This window comes from Balaenoptera physalus, assembly GCF_965194825.1.
Source record: "Balaenoptera physalus genome assembly, chromosome: 21".
Lineage (NCBI taxonomy): Eukaryota > Metazoa > Chordata > Mammalia > Artiodactyla > Balaenopteridae > Balaenoptera > Balaenoptera physalus.
The window spans coordinates 10,850,222-10,872,617 of record NC_138902.1 but is presented as its reverse complement, the minus strand read 5'-3'; the positions used below and the strand labels follow the sequence as shown (position 1 = coordinate 10,872,617).

The 22,396-nt window shown below is 39.0% G+C and overlaps 1 long non-coding RNA gene across 8 annotated transcripts; it reads left to right on the top strand.

Annotated features, from left to right (window-relative positions):
• The first annotated feature begins 5,028 nt into the window (after nucleotides 1-5,028).
• On the top strand, nucleotides 5,029-20,549 carry LOC309651559. Of its 8 annotated transcripts, none has more exons than XR_014258234.1 (6): nucleotides 5,029-5,128; nucleotides 6,578-6,808; nucleotides 10,191-10,271; nucleotides 13,206-13,324; nucleotides 13,422-13,635; nucleotides 19,396-20,548. It is a non-coding gene; the product is annotated as an uncharacterized lncRNA (long non-coding RNA). The 8 variants fall into 8 exon arrangements; XR_014258238.1 differs by lacking the exon at nucleotides 5,029-5,128 and having other exon boundaries at nucleotides 6,218-6,808; nucleotides 13,422-13,562; nucleotides 19,396-19,486; nucleotides 19,641-20,547; XR_014258239.1 differs by lacking the exon at nucleotides 5,029-5,128 and having other exon boundaries at nucleotides 6,219-6,808; nucleotides 19,396-19,486; nucleotides 19,641-20,547.
• The last annotated feature ends 1,847 nt before the right edge of the window (nucleotides 20,550-22,396 follow it).

The window sequence follows — 22,396 nt, the reverse complement described above, 5'->3', positions numbered from 1 at the left end:
TAGTTTCATAGGGTGGAAGCTTACATTATTGTGTGCCATGGACTGAACATGTCCCTACACCAAATTCGTGTGTTGACACCCTAAGCTCCAGTGTGATGGGATTTGCAGCTAGGGAGTAGGGTTAGATGAGATCATGAGGGTGAGGCCCTTATAAAAAGAAAGGGAGACATGGGATCCCTCTCTGAGAGCCATTGCCAAGAACCTGACCACGCTGGCCCCCTGATCTCAGACTTCCTGCCTCCAGAACTGTGAGAACTAAATGTTGTTGAAGCCATCCAGTCTATGGATATTTGTTATAGGCCAGCTGACTGAGACTGTGGGAAACCTTTTTTTTTCCCACCCTAATATAAGCATTTAGTGCTATAAATTTCCCCCAAGCTGTTTTAGGTGCATTCTACAGATTTTGGTATGTTAACTTTTTATTTTCATGCAGTTCAAAATATTTTCTAATTACCTTTTAGACTTCTTCTTTGACCCATGTTTTATATATGTGTTGTTTAACATTTTGAGATTTTTCAGGTACCTATTATTGACTTTTGTTTTATTTTGTTATGGTCAAGGAACATGTTTAATATGATTTCAAATTTTAAAAATGTGCTAAAATTTGTTTTATGGCCAGAATATGGCATATATTGATAAGGTTGTTTAAGAAAGAATAGGTTACAAAAAATATTTTAAAAATTTAAAAAATTAAAGAAAGAAAGAATAGGTTATTACTTGCAGGCAAAAGCAACGTGGCTGAAATACCATTTCACCCTTAACTGACTAACAGCAAAAACAAGGTGTAAGGAGTGGTCCCAAACAAATTACAACAAGAAATGCATATACTTTAAGCTGTTATTATATTCTTTCTTATAAGTCAAAGATTTCCAGATTGAACAAAAAATAAGGTCAGTCTATATTTTTTAAAATAAAAGACAGCTTCAAACAATGTGACCAAAGAATTTTTCAGATAAAGGATAGGCAAACGTAGCAGGCTAATACAAACAAAAATATAGCAAGGATTACAATAAGTTATTTTTCAAAATAGAATCCAAGCATTTAACGGGACTGAGAAAATATGCTCATCATAAACTTTTACGTGTTGACTAGTAGAGCAGCACAATGTGTAAACTGACGAAAGCTTAGTAGAAGTGTGACTGTTTCATAAACCTCTGAATATTTGACAGACCAAAGAGATGAGAAATACGAAGGGTAGGGAGCAGGGGGTGGCAAACTTTTTCTGTAAAGGGCCACATAATAAATATTTTTAGGTATTGTGGGCCACAAGCTGTCTCTGTCACAGATTCTACTCTTTTTTTTTTTTTAACAACCCTTTAAAAATGTAAAAATCCTTCTTAGTTTGTAGGCTATTCAAAAACAAGCCACAGGCTGGATTTAACTTGTAGACCATAGTGGGCCAACCCCTGAAATGGAAAATTCAAATAATATATTTAATAAGGCAATTTATAATGAATTTTTAAAGTATGCATCAAACTTTGTACCTTCGAGATGCTTTCTATGCTTGTACAACGAGAGCTTTGGTTGCAAGTTTAGAAACTCTCTCGAATTAGCTTAACGTGGTGAAGGAGCCATGATGAGCATCTAAGGAGCCATAATCCACCTGGCTGCAGGCTCCAGCCCTAGTCTGAGTGGCCATGACCAAGGGAACAGGTCTCACCCCCATGATGGAAAAAGGCATTATCCGAGAGGGGATTGCGAGTTGAGCAGATACTCAAAACATATCTGTGACACGACAGCCTTCGGAGAACAAGTGTGTGTCACACACACACGAACACAGGCACACACGTACACAAATGCTCATTCCTCCAAGGATGGCACTTCCTAAGGGGATCCCAGTTTCTCAGGTGTTTTTCAAATTGTGGGTTGTCACCTATTAATGGTAGAAGATTCATTTAGTGTGTTGTTTGGCACTTGCAAAAATGAAATAGAATAACAGAAAATATCAGCATATCTTTACCTGTAAGGTTAGGTGTTGTTTTGAGATTTTCAGCTTCTGTTTTATATAAAAATATATATTTGTCTAAAAAGTTTACAAAACACTAAATTCTTGGTACAACCACAACTGTAGTCAGCCCCCGTCCTGAAGGAGGGAACCAACCCCATGTGGACTAAATTCTCAATTCACCCACCTCCCAGCACACATGCCAAAAAAGGGGGCTGTCTCGAAGTGTGAAACACTCACCCTGGGCTTCATCGTCTAACTGTATGAAGTTGAACATGGTCCCAGTGAATGGGAGATCATTCATCTTTTTCTGTGTTCTCCATGATTTTAAGTAATATTTACGCTATCTACTCCTAGAAAGTTTGAAGAGACTCAGCTGTTGGGCTGGCTGGAATATGTACCTGTTTCACTGACAGTTTTTAAATTTTTACTTGTTTTTTTATTTATTTGGTTGCACTGGGTCTTAGTTGCGGCATGCATGTGGGATCTAGTTCCCTGACCAGAGGTCGAACCTGGGCCCCCTGCGTTGGGAGCATGGAGTCTTATCCACTGTGCCCCCAGGGAAGTCCCTGTCAGTTTTTAAAATAAATTTATTTATTTTACTTTTGACTGTGTTGGGTCTTTGTTGCTACGCGCGGGCTTCCTCTAGTTGCAGCGAGCGGGGGTTACTCTTCGTTGCGGTGCACGAGCTTCTCATTGTGGTGGCTTCTATTGCTGCGGAGCTCTAGGCGCGCGGGCTTCAGTAGTTGTGGCACACGGGCTCAGTAGTTGTGGCTCGCGGGCTCCAGAGCACAGGCTCAGTAGTTGTGGTGCATGGGCTCTGTTGCTCTGTGGCATGTGGGATCTTCCCGGACCAGGGCTCGAACCCATGTCCCCTGCATTGGCAGGCAGATTCTTAATCCCTGGCAGTTTTTTTAAATGACAGTTTCATCTCTTTCAAAGTTACTGCTCTGTTCAGTTCTACTACTCCTTTTTGCATTAATTTTGGTCATTTATGTAAAAATCATTTATTTTCTTCAACTTTTCAAATATATTAATGTTAATTTGTAGAAGGCCTTCTCTTATACTTATCAAATCTCTTCTACATGTCTCCTTTCTAATACTTAATGTTATATGTTTATTTTTCAGAACTGTACTTGCTAGAGGTATGTCTATTTTATTGTTGTTTGTTGTTGTCAGAGAAATGGCTCTTGAATTTAATTCTATCATTTTTGCATTTTTAAATTCATTATTTTAGCTCTTATCTTTCTCAATTTCTTCCTTCTGCTTTCCTCAGATTTAAAAAATACATATTTTTTTTGCTATTTCTTCACTAATTTCTTGAGGAGAATTCTTGATGTATTTATTTTAACTTTTTCCTAATTAATAACGAAGTCATTTCAAGTAATGAATTTTCTTAAATACCGTTTTGGCCTGATTCCATAATTGGAGTGTTTTAAATGATTTTTGACTGTTTTTCACTGAAACTTCCATTTTAATTTTTAACATTATTGTATTGTGACAACAGAAAGTGGCCTATATGATTCTGGCTTTTGAAAATTAATGGAGTTTTCATATGTGGAATTTAATTTTTAAAAAAATAATATAAATGAGGGCTTCCCTGGTGGCGCAGTGGTTAAGAATCCGGTGCCAATGGAGGGGCCACAGGTTCGAGCCCTGGTCCAGGAAGATCCCGCATGTGGGGAGCAACTAAGCCCGTGCACTGCAGCTACTGAGCCTGCACCCTAGAGCCCGCGAGCCACAACTACTGAGCCCCCATGCTACAACTACTGAAGCCCGTGCCCCTAGAGCCCATGCTCCACAGCAAAAGAAGCCGTGGTGATGAGAAGCCCGCGCACCGCAACGAAGAGTAGCCCCTGCTCACCCCAACTAGAGAAAGCCCCCGTGCAGCAATGAAGACCCAACACAGCCAAAAATAGATAAATAAATTTATATTTAAAAAAATATATAAATGAACTTATTTACAAAACAGAAACAGACTCACAGATTTCGGAAACAAACTTATGGTTACCAAAGGGAAAACGTGAGGGGGAGGGATAAATTAGGAGTTTGGGATTGACATATACAAAACTACTATATGTAAAATAGATAACGAACAAGGACCTACTGTATAGCACAGGGAACCCTACTCCATATTCTGTAACAACCTATATGGGAAAATAATCTGAAAAGGACTGAATATATGTATATGCATAACTGAATCACTTTTCTGTACACCTGAAACTAACACACTATTGAAAATCAACTAGGCTCCAATAAAAATTTTTTAAAAATTAAATGGAGTTTTTATTTCTGATTAATACATGATAGATTTCTATAAACATTTCAGTAGACTCCTTCTGGAGCTGTCTGGCCAACTTGAACCCCTTCTTTGAGAATTGTCATCTCCCCCCCAGGGTGGGTTTTCGTAGTATGTGACTTTGCTTTCCACTCCCATGCCACACCTGCTCCCACCTCCCCAAGAGCTAAATGAACACGATCCAAGTTGGTCCAAACAAGTTTTTCCTCCCAGGAACTGGGTATTGAGGCTCAGTGACATATGGAGCTCTGCTCTCTGCTGGTTGCTCCGACTGTGGGGAAACCTATGTCCCACCTTGTGCATGAAAAAGTAAAGTGGGGAGAAAGAGAGGGAAGGAGGGGGGAGAGAGAGGTATGGGGGAAGGGCAAAAGACTGAATCCTTGACTCCTGGCAACTCTCCAGCTTCCTGTTTTATTTTCTTCTTGAAGTGTGACTACATTTCAACCTCTGAGTTCCAAGAGATGCTCCTGTACACTAGAGTAAACTCCTTTTCTTGGCCTAGGGCAGTTTGAGTGGATCTCTATTCCGTGCGTAAGCAGGTATGAAGGATGTTTGGATGGAGAACTGAACTCAGTGTCTCTGTTCCCTTGGAAACGGTTTGTCCCACGAAGAAGTAAACATTCGCTTCCCTTCCAGGCAAGGGAGACCAGAGAATTATGATATCTCAATGCTGAGTCACTCCTCTTTGTCCACGAGGAAGGAAAACTGCTCAATGTTTCTTGACAATCAGGGCTTTTCCTAATCTAGAATCAAGAGCTCTTATGAAAGAAAAGGAGAGACTGGGCTTTCTTGGTGTGGAAAGGAGCTTGGCCTCAACACTGGAGGAGGCTGGGAAAGAAGTGGATGTGCATTCTGAAGATGAGCTGTTTTCCAGGAGGTGCCGGGTGAGTGGGCAAGAGGAGGCCCTCTGTGGAGGCTGGCCTTGGGGTCCCCCAGCTGTGCTGGGCCAGAGTCCTCACTGACCCGCCACCCGGCTTTTTAACCATTGACTGCACAAAGCTTTGTTCTTTTTAAAAAAATATTTTTAAAAATATTCATTTTATTTTTTAATTTTCCTTATTCCTTTGGCTGCGTCGGGTCTTAGTTGCGGCACGCGGGATCTTCGTGGAGGCGCGCGGCATCTTTTTGTTATAACGCACGGTCTCTGTTGCGGTGCTCGGGCTTCTCTATAGTTTCGGCCTTCAGGTTTTCTCTCTCTAGTTGTGGCGTACGGGCTCTCTCATTGAGGCACGCGAGCTCAATAGTTGTGGCGCGCAGGCTTAGTTGCCCCGTGGCATGTGGGGTCTCAATTCCCCGACCAGGGCTGGAACCCAGGTCCCCTGCATTGGCAGGCAGATTCTTTACCACTGGACCACCAGGGAAGCCGCAAGCTTTACTCTTTTATTCACTTTTGCCCCCGTTTTTACTCCCTCTTTCCTAACCTGCATAGGCAAGCATCCTAATGTGTTTGAAATGCTAAGTATTTTTTTTATTTGCTCGTATGAAAACATTTACTGTTGTTTATGTGCATGTGTATTTTGAGATATAATTCACATGTCATATAATTCACCATTTTAGCATGTACAGTTCAGTGGTTTTTAGCATAGTCACTGTGTTGTGTAAGCATTACCACTACTGTGCATGTATAATTAATTTACATAAGAGTATTCTGTATTGTCATTCTGTTTCTTACTATTTTTGTAAGGCATCCACGCTGCTGCATGCACATCTGGTTCATTGCTTCTCACTGCTGCAGAGAAGTCCCTAGTGTAATCTACCACATTTTTCTTATCCACTCCCTCTGCTATGGACACCTAGGTTAACTCCAAATCCCCCCTCCAACCAGTGCTTCAGTGAACATCCTCGTACCTGCCCCCTTGTGGGCGGGCCTGAGAATTGCTCTTCTGGAGGGGACTGGGTACAGGCTGAGCGACCACGGGATTCCACCAAGTACCACCGCATGGTTCTCTAGAATCACTGCAGCAATCCACACTTCCATTGCTGTTCCCATAACCCCACAGGCTCCCAGCATCGTCAGCTTTCTGCTTTCTGCCCTTCTAGCCAGTATAAAGGGACATATTCTTGTTTTGTCTCACTTCTCAGTACCACTGACATTGTATCTTCATATGCTGATTAGCCTTCTGGGTTCTTCTTCTTGAATTGCCTGTTTTTTGTTGTTACTGTTGTTTGGATTTGCTTCTCTCTTTTTTTCCCAATTGGACTTCCTTTTTTTTTCTTTCCCTGTATCCTCTAGATAAGAGACCATGTTTGGTTTATATTCTGCAAATATCTTCTCCCAGTCTGATCCTGCTGTTATTTTTTTCCCCGTGGTCTCTCATTTTCCATGTGGTTAGAAAATTCAAGCCGCCTACACCCAGAGCCAGTGCCAGTGAAGTGAAGTCCACACCAGTTCATACCAGTTCACACCAGTGGAAACCTGACTCTGCCACAGACGCCCTCACCTGCGACCACAGGGGTAGAGGGGCCCGGCCCCTGCCACAGGTGTGCTCTGCTGTCCCCTGGCTCCACTGTGACAGCTTCTGGAATATTCCCTCACCCGCCTCCCAGCAACCGTAAAACCAAAGGTGACTTGGGCACCCTATGAGGCAGTGAGGGTGGGGACCCCTCCCAAGGAGGATGGGGGAGTGGGATGGGGAAGGGGCAGAGGGCTAAGCCCGAGGGGAATTTTAAGGGAGGAACAGTAGGTTTTCTTTTTTTAAGTGCTTTTAAAATTTATTTACATTTATATTTATATTTATATTTATTTTTTGGCCGCACGGCATGCAGTATCTTAGTTCCCCCGACCAGGGATCGAACCTGTGCCCCCTGCAGTGTAAGTTCCGAATCTTAACAACTGGACCACCAGGGAAGTCCTGGAACAGTAGGTTTTCAAATACAAAAAGGCTTTATCAGGGTAGAAATTGGTTTGGAGAGTTGGTCTGTAAGTAAAAGACCCTCAGGGAAAATGTGAAGTTGGGGCTCCTGAGTGTTACCCCATCCCAGGCAGGGAAGCTGGTCATCTACGTAGTCAGGGAAGGAGGCCCTTGGGTCTCAGGCTCCCTGAAGTTAAGGCTTAAATCAGACTCAAAGTCTTGCATAAAATGTACCAGAAAAGTGACAAATTCCAGACCAATGTGGCTTGGCTGGAAACAAAACAAAGAAAGCCAAACGTTTGAAAATACTGAAATCCAGTCTAGTAATCACGCCGAATTGCAACAACTGAGTTCTGTACTTTGCTCTCACCTCTAGTGCTGAGGGTTAAGCCCGTTGAGTTGGAGTCTGGTGATTGCAGTGGGGTGTGTGGGAGGATCCTGAACTGGGAGGAAACCCAAACTCCTGGGCTGCGCTGGGCGCTTCCCTCCAGGCACCGCTGCTGCACCAGGGCGGACAGGTCTCCCTTTGCAGCCATTCTGGATGACAGGCTTGAAATGCAGCATCAGTGGATGCTGATGCCATGGAAACCTCCCCAGTCCATTTTTCCTCTCCATAAGCCGAGACTAAGACGTTTAAAATGAGACAAGAAGGTGTGGTCCAGCTCCAGCTGTTTAGCTAACTGGTAGTTATTCATAGAACTGCCTGGCCCAGCACGACAAGATGCTAACCTCTGTATTGGGTTTTGGCAAGTCAAGCAATTAAAAATAACATTAAAAAAAAAAAAAGGTCATGAAGAACCTAGTGGCAAGATGGGAATAAAAACACAGACCTACTAGAGAATGGACTTGAGGATATGGGGCGGGGGAAGGGTAAGATGTGACAAAGTGAGAGAGTGGCATGGACATATATACACTACCAAATAAAATAGATAGCTAGTGGGAAGCAGCCGCATAGCACAGGGAGATCAGCTCGGTGCTTTGTGACCACCTAGAGGGGTGGGATAGGGAGGGTGGGAGGGAGGGAAATGCAAGAGGGAAGAGATATGGGAACATATGTATATGCGTAACTGATTCACTTTGTTATAAAGCAGAAACTAACACACCATTGTAAAGCAATTATACTCCAATAAAGATGTTAAAATAAATAAATAAATAAATAAAAATTAAAAAAAAAACATTGTCAGGCAGCCTACTAAGGCTCCGTGTAGTTATGTCACCAGGCCAAGAAAAGTGTGTTAAGTGAGGGCCCATGGGTGACTCAGCACCCTGCCTCTGCTCTAGTGCACCCATCTGAAGATGAGAACCACACAGAAAGAAGAAGAGCGGAGGGCCAGAGAGACAAATTAAGACATCATACGTATCCCCAAATTCAACCATGACGGAAGCAACTTCTGTCCATTCTGGTACTTTCATTTCTTGCTTAAGAAAGTTTCAGGAGGATTTCTCTTGTGGGTCACCAAAACATTCTGACTAATACAGGTGGTGTAAATGTAAGAAAGGAGAGAAAAATTTTCACTCGTTACATTAACTACCTGGAAAACCCCAGAGAATCAGCTGAAAACTGATTCAAGCAAATAAGAGTAAGGATGAATTTTTTAATTCAATAAGTGGTGTTGGGATGTTAGATCCCTACTTCACACCAAAATACATTTCAGAAAGAAAAAAAAGATGTAATTAACCCATAAAAGAAATAGAAGAAAATATGGATACATTTTTATCTGATATGGGAATAGAAAAGCCTTTCTTACCATTCAAACCAAAGCAGAAGACGAAAAAGACAAACTTGTAAAAATTAACTCTTCTGTTTTAATAACAATAAAGCACAGAATGAAAAATCAATTAAGATAGGGAATTTGGCAGGAGGATCAGGGTTAGGGCTTCCAGGGGCTGTCTTTGGGGGAGGGGAAGATGATTGATTTGATTTGGGGAGTGTTGGTATTTGTAGGACCCACTCTGTCAAAATGAACTAGAAATAGACACACGCGTCTAAAACTGAGGGTGACCCCAAGGTTAGAGACATGTGTTTGGGACAATTCAGCATACAGATGATAGTTAAATCTACTAGAGTGGCTGGGATTACCCCAGAGTGAGAAAAGAAGTGGTCCCCAGAACCTGGCAGGACACTGACATTTAAAACCCAGGAGGATTCTTAGGTCCTTCAGGGCAGGAGATGCTCCGGGTCTGAGTTATCCTTGTGGCCCGGATATTCCCTAGCACCGTGCCAGGTACATACTGGATATTCTATACACACCCTTTTTTTTCTTTTTTTAAAACATCTTTATTGGAGTACAATTGCTTTGCAATTGTGTGTTAGTTTCTGTTTTATAACAAAGTGAATCAGCTATACATATACATGTATCCCCATATGTATCTATCTCCTCCCACTTGCGTCTCCCTCCCATCCTCCCTATCCCACCCCTCTAGGTGGTCACAAAGCACTGAGCTGATCTCCCTGTGCTATGCGGCTGCTTCCCACTAGCTATCTATTTTACATTTGGTAGTGTATATATGTCCATGCCACTCTCTCACTTCTATACACACCCTTTTGACTGTTTCCGTTTGTTTCTTAAATTTAATTCATTTAAAAATAGGTCAATTCATATGATTCAAAATTCAATGAGTGTGAAAGGATATCTTCTTGGTATCCCTGTCCCTCAGCCACTATTTTTCCTCCCTGGAATCAGTGAAAATCAACACCTTCTTGCATATCATTTCAGAGATAGTTTATGCGTATGCGAGCAAAAAATATATATATATATATGCACACACACACATATGTATATAAACTCTCTGGTCTCAACTCCTGTTTTCAATTGACACAATATTTCAGAGATTGTGTCATGTCAGTAAATCAAGAGTTTTTTCATTCTTTTTATGACTGTACAGTATTTCCATCTCTAGATTACCATAATTTGTTTAACCAGACCCTTTGTGATAGCTATAAACGTTATTTACAATATTTTGCTTTCACTAACAATGCCGGAATAGAGAATTTTGATTGCATGTCATCCGACGGTGGTGGTTTTGAAATGTGTCACCTTGATTAGGCTGAACCGCGGGCTTCACAATTCCCTGTCATGTATGTTTCCTGCAGGGTGGATCACAGAAGACATTTTGGTCACATGAGATTGGAGGACAGATGTAAAGATGCAAATGCTTGTTTTGACCTTGGAAGGTGAGGGCAGGACCACCGTGTGGTTTTGTAGCTCACAAGACTTGTGGCTCATCTGTGGGCTGACCTCCTTGGAGTGAAGAGGTGGGCTGTAGCCACTCTCAGCTTAGAAAAAATTCTGTCATGTTTTCCCATCTGCTTTTACAGCTTGCTTTTCTGTATTTAAATATGTAGCCCCTTTGGAATTTGTCCATTTGTTTACCCAGTAATTCCAAGGCCATTTATTGAATACTCTGTATTTTCCCCATTGATTTTAATGCCATCTTCACCGTATTATACATATTATATTATACTATACATTCCTATATGTATTTGGGTCTGTTTCTAAACTTTCTCATCCTTTCTACTGATTTGTGTATAACAATTTATTTATTGAAATTTACAACATTAAAAAATATCTAATTGGTCCAATCCCCCTTAATTACTTGTTTTTCAAAATGTTAGTGGCAAATCTTGTTTTTTCCTTCCCGTTTTATTGGGATGTAATTGACATGCAGCTGTATATTTATGTACAGCATAACGATTCCACTCATATACATCATGCAATGATGACCACAGTAAGTTTAGTGAGCATCTATCATCTCATATAGATACAAAATAAAAGAAAAAGAAAAAAATTTTTTCCTTGTGATGAGAACTCTTAGGATTTACTTTCCTAATGACTTTCATATATAACATACAGCAGTGCTAATTATATTTATCATGTGTTTCATTACACCCCTAGTACTTATTTATCTTATAACTGGAAGTCTGTACTTTTGACTGCCTTCATCCAATTTCCCCTCCCCCAACTAGTAGCCAGAAATCTGATCTCTTTTTCTCTGAGTCTGTTTGTTTTGATGTGTAATTGACCTATGACACTATGTTAGTTCCTGTTGTACAACATAGTGATTCAATATTTCTATACATTTCAGATGATCACCATGATAAGTCTAGTTACCATCTGTCACCACACAAAGATATCACATAATTGTTGGCTATATTCCCCATACTGTACACTTCATACCCTTCACTCCTTTACTTTGTAACTGAAGTTTGAACCCTCATCGATTTCTTTCCTCCCCCTTCCCCTCTGGCAACCACCTGTTTGTTCTCTGTTATCTATTACTCTGCTTCTGTTTGTTCATTTGTTTTGCTTTTTAGATGCCACATATAGGTGAAATCATAATGGTATTTGTTTTTCTCTGTCTTTTATACAAGGTTTAGACTCAACTTCTCGAATTTAAAAATTCATTTAAAAATTTTATTGGAATTATGTTAAATTTATAGAGACTTGATATCTTTATGATATTGAGTCTTCCCAGCTAAGAACAGTACACTTTTCACTTGGTCAGCTTTTCCTTTGTGTCCAAAAGTAAATTTAAAAATTTTCTTTGTAGAAACTGCACATTTATTGGTAAGTTTATTTCTAGCTATTTTATCTTTTTGTGGGACAATTGAAATGTCTGTCTTTTCTTTCATTATATTTTCCTCCAATGGGCTATAATTTATACATTTTTTTCCCCCAGTTGGGCTCTTAGGCAGGACCCACCTGAAGTGTTCCAGCCTAGTAATCATTGCTTTTTTTTTTTTCTTGGTAAGTTTCCTAGGCAGCCTTGAGAACAGTAAGTTAATACTACAGCTCTCTTGCAAATTTCTCTCTTAGCCACTCAGTTTCAAAATTCCTCAGTAAGGTCACAGATGGTGTCCCTCTTTGCTGGTATTTTAGTCAAATCAAGGTTTTTGTTTATGCTTTTTTTCTTCAAGCCAAATAGTGGAGATATTTTTGGTAAAACTGGAGTTTGATCTCATCAAGTCTGCAGGCCAAGCACTCAGGAAGCAGGCCAGCAGCGCTGTTATCTGTTCCGAGGACCCCACTGGTGTGGATGATTGTATGTCTGTAGAAATTGCTAAGGCCATGTTTTCATGCCCTCTTGTGAACTGATACAACTCTGCAGTGCTGGGAGTATAAAAATCACTATGCTTTCAGCATATTAATTCATTAGAAATGGTTAGAACAGCAAGGGAGTTTTGAGATCAGGCATCTAGTCTAAAGCTTTCATCTTATAGATGAAGAAGGCCAAGGTAGTTGAAAAGTGATGAATTAAAATTGCAGACTTTGGATGCCAGAGTGGGTGCCATCTCTTCCAACTTACACTGTCTTTTCTCCTTGAACTTAAAATGTCTCAACACTTCAGAGGAGCACCTACAATAGTCACTGTTTCCACCATAAGCACCAGAATGAAAACACCTGGTCAACACATCCCACCTTCACTGATATTCAGGCCAGGAGCTGTGTTTGACCCTGTTTGTCCATCTCCAGACCTTTGTGCTAATCCAGCAGTTCTCAGAATGTGGTCTGGGGACCCCTGTGAGATCGCAAGACCCTTTCAGGAAGTTTTCAAGGTTGAAACTATTCTTATAATAATATTACAACATTATTTGCCATTTGCTCAGGAATGTTTTCCAGAATTTTCCAAGAAAGCATACTTAGGATCTAAATATGTGCATTTTCAGACATTAACTAAGTTTGTTCTCAGTACTTTTGCTGAGCTCTTACTACTTCAGTTATACTTGCTATAATGTCTTTAATCTCATTATTGTCAAAACACTTGTTATTTTGAAATCCTGAAGTTTGTCTCCAGCCTACGTGGAAACGAAGTAAGCACATTTTGTTGTCTTGATTTGCAATCATTTTCTTTTTGAGATTTTTAAAAATCGAAGTATAATTAATGTACAATATTACAAAAGTTACAGGTGAACAATGTAGTGATTCATAACTTTTAAAGGTTAGACTCCATTTATAGTTACTGTAAAATATTGGCTATATTGCAATCATATTTTTAAATATTAAAAACTTTTCTAAAATTTTAAACATTTTGTAGAACTATTTTGAAATTTAATAAAATTGTATTCTAAAATAAAATTTATTTATAATATATCTTTCTTATTTTAAAGGTGAATGGTTACTTTCTCAGCCCACAGCTTCACCATCTGCATATAGTCATCTCTCTGCCTCAGAAGGCAGGAACTTTCAAAGAAGAAGGGTGAAATTGTGAATAAGAAATAAAAATATGGTGACTATTACCTTTTCCTTGGTTGTATACATGTTAATAATTTATTATTATTTCTGAAAGTATTACGGTGAGTGACTTCTGGTTTCTGGTCCAGCAGGATCTTAGAAGTGATCACGCCATCCTAACAACAAGAACAAAGCTGAACAAACTGAAAAATCAGCAACTCTTCTTAGATCTGTCGTCAGAGCAGTGAAGTCACAGGGCAAACGGCTGTCCAGAAATTTAAAGAGACAAACAGGTAAATGGAGAGAATCACGATTTACCAGATCTGAAACCCCCTGGCAGAAAACTCCGTGGGAACCAGTGCCCAGGTAGGGAAACCTGAACTGTAATTGATGAATTGCTGGAGACTCCGAGGGGACAGTCTGAGAGTTAAAAACTGCAGGAGGATCCAGTCGTAGGGGGTCCCCACGATTTTGTGAGTTTTACCTCTAGGAGCTCACAGGGAATATCAGAAAAAAATTCCCTTGTGCTTCCACCAGGGGGAAGGGAAAAGTAACCATTTTGAAAAACCCAGAGAATTCTGTTCTTCTTAACATGGGGAGAAACTATTTATCCAGAGCCTAACCTGCTAGGCCCTTGGGAGAAACTATTTATCCAGAGCCTAACCTGCTAGGGCTTTATCAGAGCCTAGCTGACCGTGGGGAAGGGAAATACCCAACTGCAGCCCCCTCTAGCTTTCCACATGGGGAAGAAAAACTTCCAACTCCAGCCCCCTCTACCCATCCTCTCCCACCAAAGACGAGGAGAGGAACTGAGAAGCACCAGGGTTGTTCACAGAGGCTCAAAAGACTGAGACCTAATCATAGGGCTATAGAATGCTACCCCGCCGCCACACTTACCGTTCCTTTACTAAAGCCCTGTTTACCGCGATACCTTTTATTCAGTACATCATGTCCACCTTTCAACAAAAAATTACAATGTGTACTAAAAGGCAAAAAACACAGTTTGAAGGGACCAGAACCAGAGTCAGATATGGGAGGAATGTTGGAATTACCAAGAATTTTCTTAAACTGTGATTAAAATGCTAGGCACTTTAATGGAAAAAGCAGACAACATGCAAGACATGGTGGATAATGTAAAAAGAGAGATGAAAATTCTAAAAAAAAAAAAAAAAGCCCAAGATCAAAACCACTGTAATAGACGTGCAGGATGCCATTGATAGGCTCTTTAATAGACCAGACACGGCTAGGAAAGAATCTCTACACTTGAGGATATTACAACAGAAACTTCCAAAAATGAACAACAAAGAGAAAAAAGACTGAAAAAAACAGAATATCCAAGAACTGTGAGACAACTACAAAAGGCATAACATATGTATGTATCGTGGGAATGCCAGAAGGAGAAGAAAGAGAGAAAGGAACAGAACCAATATTTGAAGTAATAATGACTGAGAATTACTTCAAATTAATGTCAGACACCAAAACACAAATCCAGGAAGCTCAGAGAACACCAAGCGGAATAAATGCCCCCAAACTACACATAGGCATATCATATTCAAACTGCAGAAAACCAAAGATAACGAAAAAATCTTGAAAGAAGGTAGAAGATAAAAAAGCTTACTTATAGAGGAACAAAAATAAGAATTACATCTGGCTTCACCTCAGGAACCATGCAAACAAGAAGAGAGTGGAGTAAAATATTAAAGTGTTGACAGAAAAGAAAACCCACCAACCAAGAATACTGTACCCTGTGAAATTATCCTACAAAAGTAAGAGAGAAATAAAGACTTTCTCAGATAAAAATTGGGGAAATTTGTTTCCAGTAGACCTGCCTTGCAAGAAATGTTAAAAGAAGTTCTTAATGTAGAAGGAAATTGATATAGATGAAAAACTCAGATCTAGATAAAGACGAGCATTGGAGAAGGAATAAGTGAAAGCACAATTAAAACTTTATTTTTCTTAATTGATCTAACAGATGACAGTTTGTTCAAAATAACACTACCAAAATGTATTCAGTTATGTATGCTTATATGCATAATATAACACTCCTTTGTAAGAAATGGACTCCAGTAGGGAGAAAATCACTAAGGATACAGTTGAACTCAGCACCATCAATCAAATGGATATAACTGACATCTATAGACTGCTTCACCCAACAACAGCAAGTTACACATTTTTCTCAAGTTCACATGAAACATTCAGCAAGATAAACCACATTCTGGGCCATAAAACACACCTTAACAAATTTAAAAGAACAGAAATCATACAATGTGTACTCTCAGACCACAGTGGAATTAAGCTAGAAATCAGTAGCAGGAAGATAGATGAAAAAATCCCCAAACTCTTGGAGATTAAACAACACACGGGTCAAAGACGAAATCTCAAGAGAAAATTTTAAATTTTGAACTCAGTAAAAAATAAAACATTAAAATTTTAATATACCGTGAAAGCAGTGCTTAAAGGGAACATTATAGCATTGAACACATATTAGAAAAGAAGAAATGTCTAAAACCAATCATTTAAGCTTCTCTTTTAGGAAACTAGAAAAAGAAGAGCAAATTAAATCCAAGGTAAGCAGAAGAAAAGAAATAATAAAAATTAGAACAGAAATTAATGAAATTCAAAACAGGAAATCAGGGGAGAAAAATCAATAAAACCCAAAGCTGGTTCTTTGGAAAGATCAATAAAGTGGATAAACTTCTTGCCAAGCTAACTAAGAAAAAAAGTGAGGACACAAATTATTAATAACTGAAAGAAAAGAGACATTACTAAAGATTTCATGGACATTAAAAAGAATAATAAAGGAATATTATGAATAAATCTGTGCCTACAAATTTGATAACCTAGATGAAATGGACCAATTCCTTGAAAGACACAATCTGCCAAAACTCATGCAGAAGAAATAGGCCACCTGATAGGCCTATGTCTATTAAGGAAATCAAATCAATAATTAATGATCTTTCAAAACAGAAAGCACCAGGTCCAGATGGGTTCACTGGTGAATTCTACCACACATTTAAGGAATAAATTATACTAATTGCTTACAATCTCTTTCAGAGGACAGAAGCAGAGGAAATATTTCCTAATGTATTCTATGAGGCCAGAATTACCCTAATACCAAAACCATCACATGGCTAAAAAAGAAAAATCACAAGATCATATCAATAAATGCAAAAAGCATTTAACAAAATCCATTCCCATTCATGATAAAAAAAAACTCTCAGTAAACTAGGAATAGAGGGGAACTGCCTTGGCTTGATAAAAGAATATCTACAAAGAACCTACAGCTAACATCATACTTGATGGTGAGAAACTCAAAGCTTTCCCACCAAGATCAGGAATAAGGCAAAGACATCGCCTCTTATCACTGCTTTTTAAACATCATACTGGAAATCCTAGCTAAGCAATAAGACAAGAAATGGAAAATAAAAGGTATGCAGATTGAGAAGGAAGAAATTAAAGTGTCTTTGTTCACATATGACATGATCGTCTACATAAACAATGTGAAAGAATCAACAAAAAACTCCTGGAACTAATAAGTGATTATAGTAAGGTTGCAGGATACAGGGTAACTGTACAAAAGCCAAGTGCTTTCCTACATACCAACAACGAAGAAGTGGAATTTGAAATTAAAGCACATTACCATTTACATTAGCACCCCAAAAATAAAATTTTAGGTATAAATCTAACAAAATATATTCAAGATCTATTTGAGGAAAACTACAAAACTCTGATGAAAGATATCAAAAATGAACTAGAAAAAAACAGAGATATTCTGTGTTCATGGATAGGAAAACTCAATGTTGTCAAGATATCTTCCCAATTTGATCTACAGATTCAGTACAACCCCAATCAAAGTTCCAGCAAGTTATTTTGTGGATATTGACAAACTGATTCTAAAGTTTATATAGAGAGACAAAAGTCCCAGAAGAGCCAACTCAATATTGAAGAAGAACAAGAAAGTCAGACTGACATTACATTATTTTAAGTTTTACTGTAAAGCTTCAGTATTCAAGACCGTGTGATTATTGGTGAAAGAATAAGCAAATAAATCAATAGCATAGAACAGCAGCCCAGAAGTAGACTCGCATAAATATGGTCAACTGGTCTGGTGAAGAAGCAAGGCATTACAATGAAGCAAATATAGTCTCTTCAACAAATGATGCTGGAACAAATGGACACCCACATGCAAAAAAAAAAAAAGAATCTAGATACAGACCTCACACCCTTCACAAAAATTAACTCATAATGGAGCATAGTCCTAAATGTATCATACAAAACTGTAAAACTTGTAGACATACCATAGGAGAAAACCCAATGACCTTGGGTATGGTGATGACTTTTTAGAGACAACACCAAAGACATGATTTATGAAAGAACTAATTGATAAGCTGGACTTCATTAAAGTTTAAATCTGCTCTGTGAAAGACACTGTTAAGAGAATAAGACAGGCCACAAACTAAAAGAAAATATATGCAAATGACACATCTGATAAAGGACTGTTCTCCAAAATATACAAAGAAATCTTAACACTCAACAATAAGAAAACAAACAACCCGATTTAAAAATGGGCAAAAGACCTGAACAGACACCTCCACTAAAGAAGATATACAGATGGCAAGTAAGCACATAAAAAGATGTTCAACATCATATGTTATTAGGGAATTACAAATTAAAACAACAGTGAGTTACCACTATAAACCTGTTATAATGGCCAAAATCCAAAAAAGACAACAAATGCTGGCAAAGACGTTGAGCAACAGGAACTCCCGTTCACTGCTGGTGGAAATGCAACATGGCACAGCCACTTTGGAGGACAGTTTGGCAGTTTCTTATAAAACTAAACATACTCTTACCAAATAATCCAACAGTGGCACCCCTTGGTATTTATCCTAATGGATTGAAAACTTATGTCCACATGAAAACCTTCACATGGATGTTTATAGCAGCTTTATTCATAAGTGCCAAAACTTGGAAGCAACCAAGATGTCCTTCAGTAGAGGACTGGATAAACAAACTGTGGTACACCCAGACAATGGAGTATTATTCAGGGCTAAGAAGAAATGAGCTGTCAAGTCATGAAAAGACATGCAGGAAACTTAAATGCATATTACTAAGTGAAAGAAGCCAATCTGAAAAGTCTACAAACTGTATGATTCCAACTATATGACATTCTGGAAAAGGCAAAACTATGGAGACAGTAAAAAGATCAGTGGTTGCCAGGAGTGAAGGGGAGCAGAGAAATGAATTAGCAGAGCACAGAGGATTTTTAGGACAGAGAAACTATTCTGAATGTTACTACAATGGTGGATGCCTGTCATTTACATTTATCAAGATCCATACGATGTACAGCACCAAGAGTAAACCCTAATGTAAATTATGGACCTTGGGTGATAATGACGTGTCTACATAGGTTCATTGGTTGTAACGCACATCCACTCTAGTTCAAGATGTAGATAGTGGAGGAGGTTGAGTGTGTGTGGATGTGGTGTATATAGGAACTCTCTATAATTTCTGCTCAAGTTTGCTGTGGACCTAAAATCGCTCTAAAAAATAAAGTTTATTAATTAAAGGAAAGAGTATTATGATGCCAATTAAGTTGTAGTATCACTTGGAGACCAGTCACTCAGCATTTACAGAAAAAGGAATTGAACATTTTAAATGTAGGTGTGATGAGCTCTTTAAAAGTGAAAAGTTATTTGTTACAGATTTTCACATTAGAAATGAGAAAACCTCCAAAACAACCTACAGGGTAAGTTATCTTACTATGTTGGCTGAAGAAGTGCACACCATAGCTGAAAGGCTTACAAAAGGTTTACAGTTGACAATGCTGAATGCCTGCAGAATGAAGTCCATAGAGAAATCATGGTAGTGCCACTTTCCAATGACACAGTAACTAGTTATATGAAAGTTTGGGCTACCGATGTGATAAATGAATTCTCATGTGCAGAAATTGTACTTTTGCTTTATCAATGGGACAAATCTATAGATGTGGCTGGGTTTGCTGCTTTGCATGTTTTAATCCATTATCAGCCCCAGCTAATAAACACTGAAGATCTTTCATGAACACGTGGCAACAAACACAAAGAGCTGAAGAACCTTTCTGACAACAAACTTGTTGCTTGGCAGGAAACACGAAACGTTGAATACCTTTTTTGAGGCTCATGGTTTATCCCGGAACAAGTCTGTTGACATTTGCACAGATGACACAAAAGCCAAGGTGAGTAAAACTACTGGCACCTTAGCACGAATTGAGGCAGTGGCATTAAATTGTACTGTCTTTGTATTCTTCACCACGCAGTTAAAAAACAAAACAAAACAGTTTCACTTAGGAAAGTCCTTGATAAACCTGTAAAACTTGTTAATCTCATCAGACCTCAACTCCTTGAATACACATCGTTTTCGTATTTCTCCCCAACAAAATGGGGAGCACTTGTGTTGCAAAGTGAAGTATGACGTTTGTCTCAAAGAAAAGCTCCTGTCAGCTGCTTCATTTGTGATCTGAGCAAGCTACTTTTGTCATGGAACACCATTTTTACTTGAAAGAACAGCAGGAGGACAAATCATGATTATTCAGACTTGGGTATTTGGCTGACATTGTGTTGGAAATAAAGAGTGAGCCCTTTATTTCAAGGAAAACATTGACACTTCTTTTCTTGCCAATGATAAGACTGAACGTTTAGGGGAAAATTAGAATACTGTAAAACTTGAATTCACCACCATATGTTTGACAGCTTCCGGATACTTTCTTTATATGTTATGTGATGACATTAATGAATTATTTTGTATTGTTTGAAGTATGTCAACATTGAGAAGATCTGCATAACTCAGTAAGCCAATATTTTCCAAATGAAAAAAATGTGTGAAGTTACAAAGATATTCATGAGTAAAATATCCATTCAAAGTGTCAAATAGACTGATGGATTTTAATGTAACCATTAAGATGGTATGGTGTGATGAATTGGGAGACTGGGATTGACATATATACACTAATATGTATAAAATGGATAACTAATAAGAACCTGCTGTATAAAAAAATAAAATAAAATTCAGAAATTAAAAAAAAAAGATGGTATAAAAGTTTCATTAGTTTAGTTTCTGATTCCACATTGTAAGTAACCTTTAAATGCTATCACTTGTTGAGTTTTGGTGTAGCATCAAAGAATATCCATAATTATCTGAAAAAACTATTAAAATACTCCTCCCTTTCTTGTTTATCTGTATGAAGCTAGATTTTCTTCATATACTTCAACCAACACAACACAACAGATTGAATTGCAGAAGCAGATATGAGAGCTGTCTTTTATTAACTCAGACATTAAAGAGATTTGTAAAAAATGTAAAACAACTAAATTTTCTTTTGTTTTGGAAAATATAAAGTATAGCTTAAGAAATGTCCTTGTCTTATAATATAATGGGTTTATTATTTTATTAAGGAATAAATACATACCAAACATGGGAGAATTACTGTGCTACTCTATTCCTCTGCACAGCACTTATCACATACCTACCAATCCAATAAAATTGGTTATGAATACTCAAGGCTGTTTGAATTGCCTAAGCTTTCCTCATTTACTCACACTAGTCCTTATTCTGGCTCCACCTCTAGCCGATTCCAAACTTTTGGCCCCATTTTCTACCGCCCAACTCTGGACACACCTGTGGCAGCCACCCCCCACCTCCCTCCATCTAACAGAACCCAGTTTTGTTTCCCCCTCCTCTGAGTGGCCTTGACCTTCAGAGCAGTCCAGGGCCCTCTCCAGCCCCAAGGGGGCACCTTAGTTTCGTCTAACCCAATATGGCTGTCTCATTCCCTTTGCAAAATCATTGGTTTCAGCGTGGCTGTGAGACCATGAGATATGAGAAATCTTCTGAGGACCCTGGGAAGGTTTCCTCAGTCTTAAAATGGGACATAAGACAGGGTTGATTCCCTCCTTCTGCCTGGATATTGTTGATATATGAAGCCCAGAACCACTGCAGCCATTTGGGGCCCATGAGGAGAATCAGCCTAGCAAACAAGCCCGTGTGTGGAGGATGACTGAGCATAAAGATAGAGGCGATTTGGCCCCTGATGACGTTGCTGTTCTATAAACGAGCCCTGCCGCTGCCCAGTCTCGAGAGCTCCAACTAGGAGCTCTTATATTTCCTATTGAGAATTTACCTTTTCTTTAGCTGAAAATATCCAAACCCCTCTGGACATTCATGCAAATTATTTCTCCTTGCCTCTGCCCACTCCCATCAGCTCTCCACTCTCCGGTTTCCTTCGGTGAGAAGACATTCTAGAAGAGCAAAAGACACAAGCTTTAGACCCAGACTGCCCAGGCCCAAAGCTGGCTTGGTCACATCCTAACTGGTGAGAGAAGGCAATTTATTGAATCTGCTGGGCCTTGGTTTCCTCATTTGTGAAAGGTTGGTAATAAGACGGCTATATTCCATGAGTTTAAGCAGGGGGGACTAAAAGAGCTAATACTTTTAAAGCATCTGGAACAGTTTTCACTTTCTTGAAATCCATCAAAGGAGGATTCAAACAAGGTGAACTTTTAGTGAATGGCATGCATTTTTGCTCACAGATTTCATTTAGACCAAAATATTAGGTTGGACCATATGAAGTTACCAGTAACCCACTGTTTCTGACTTACAAAAATGGCAGTTTCACATGGTTCAATCTACTACCCCTGGAAACTATGCTTCAGAGCTGTGAAAGAAAGCTCTCTTCTCTTTTGGAAAAGAAGAGCAGCTCCAGAAGCAGGTCCACAAAGGACAGGACATTGGAGATTAAACTAGGGGCTGCCAGGGAGTTCCCTTCTATTATAAGCAGGCAGCAGAGGCCGAAAATCAAAACAAGTAAATGGATTACGTGTATTTAATTTGAAAACAGTACAGTGCTATCTAAAATTATTATAAAAATATTGTTTATCATATAAGCAATCTTTAGTGCCTCATCCATGAAAAAGATACATTTTAATAGTAATATATTTTACATTTCAGTTTTTCACTTGAAAAGACCAAAATGTAAAGGAATTCATTGGCCGCCCCATAGGCATTGTGACTTTTATTCATCTCATGATCCTGGGCAAGTCACATGGTCTGGAGTAAAATATGGGTTCTTAAGCTTTGGAGAGTCTGAGGC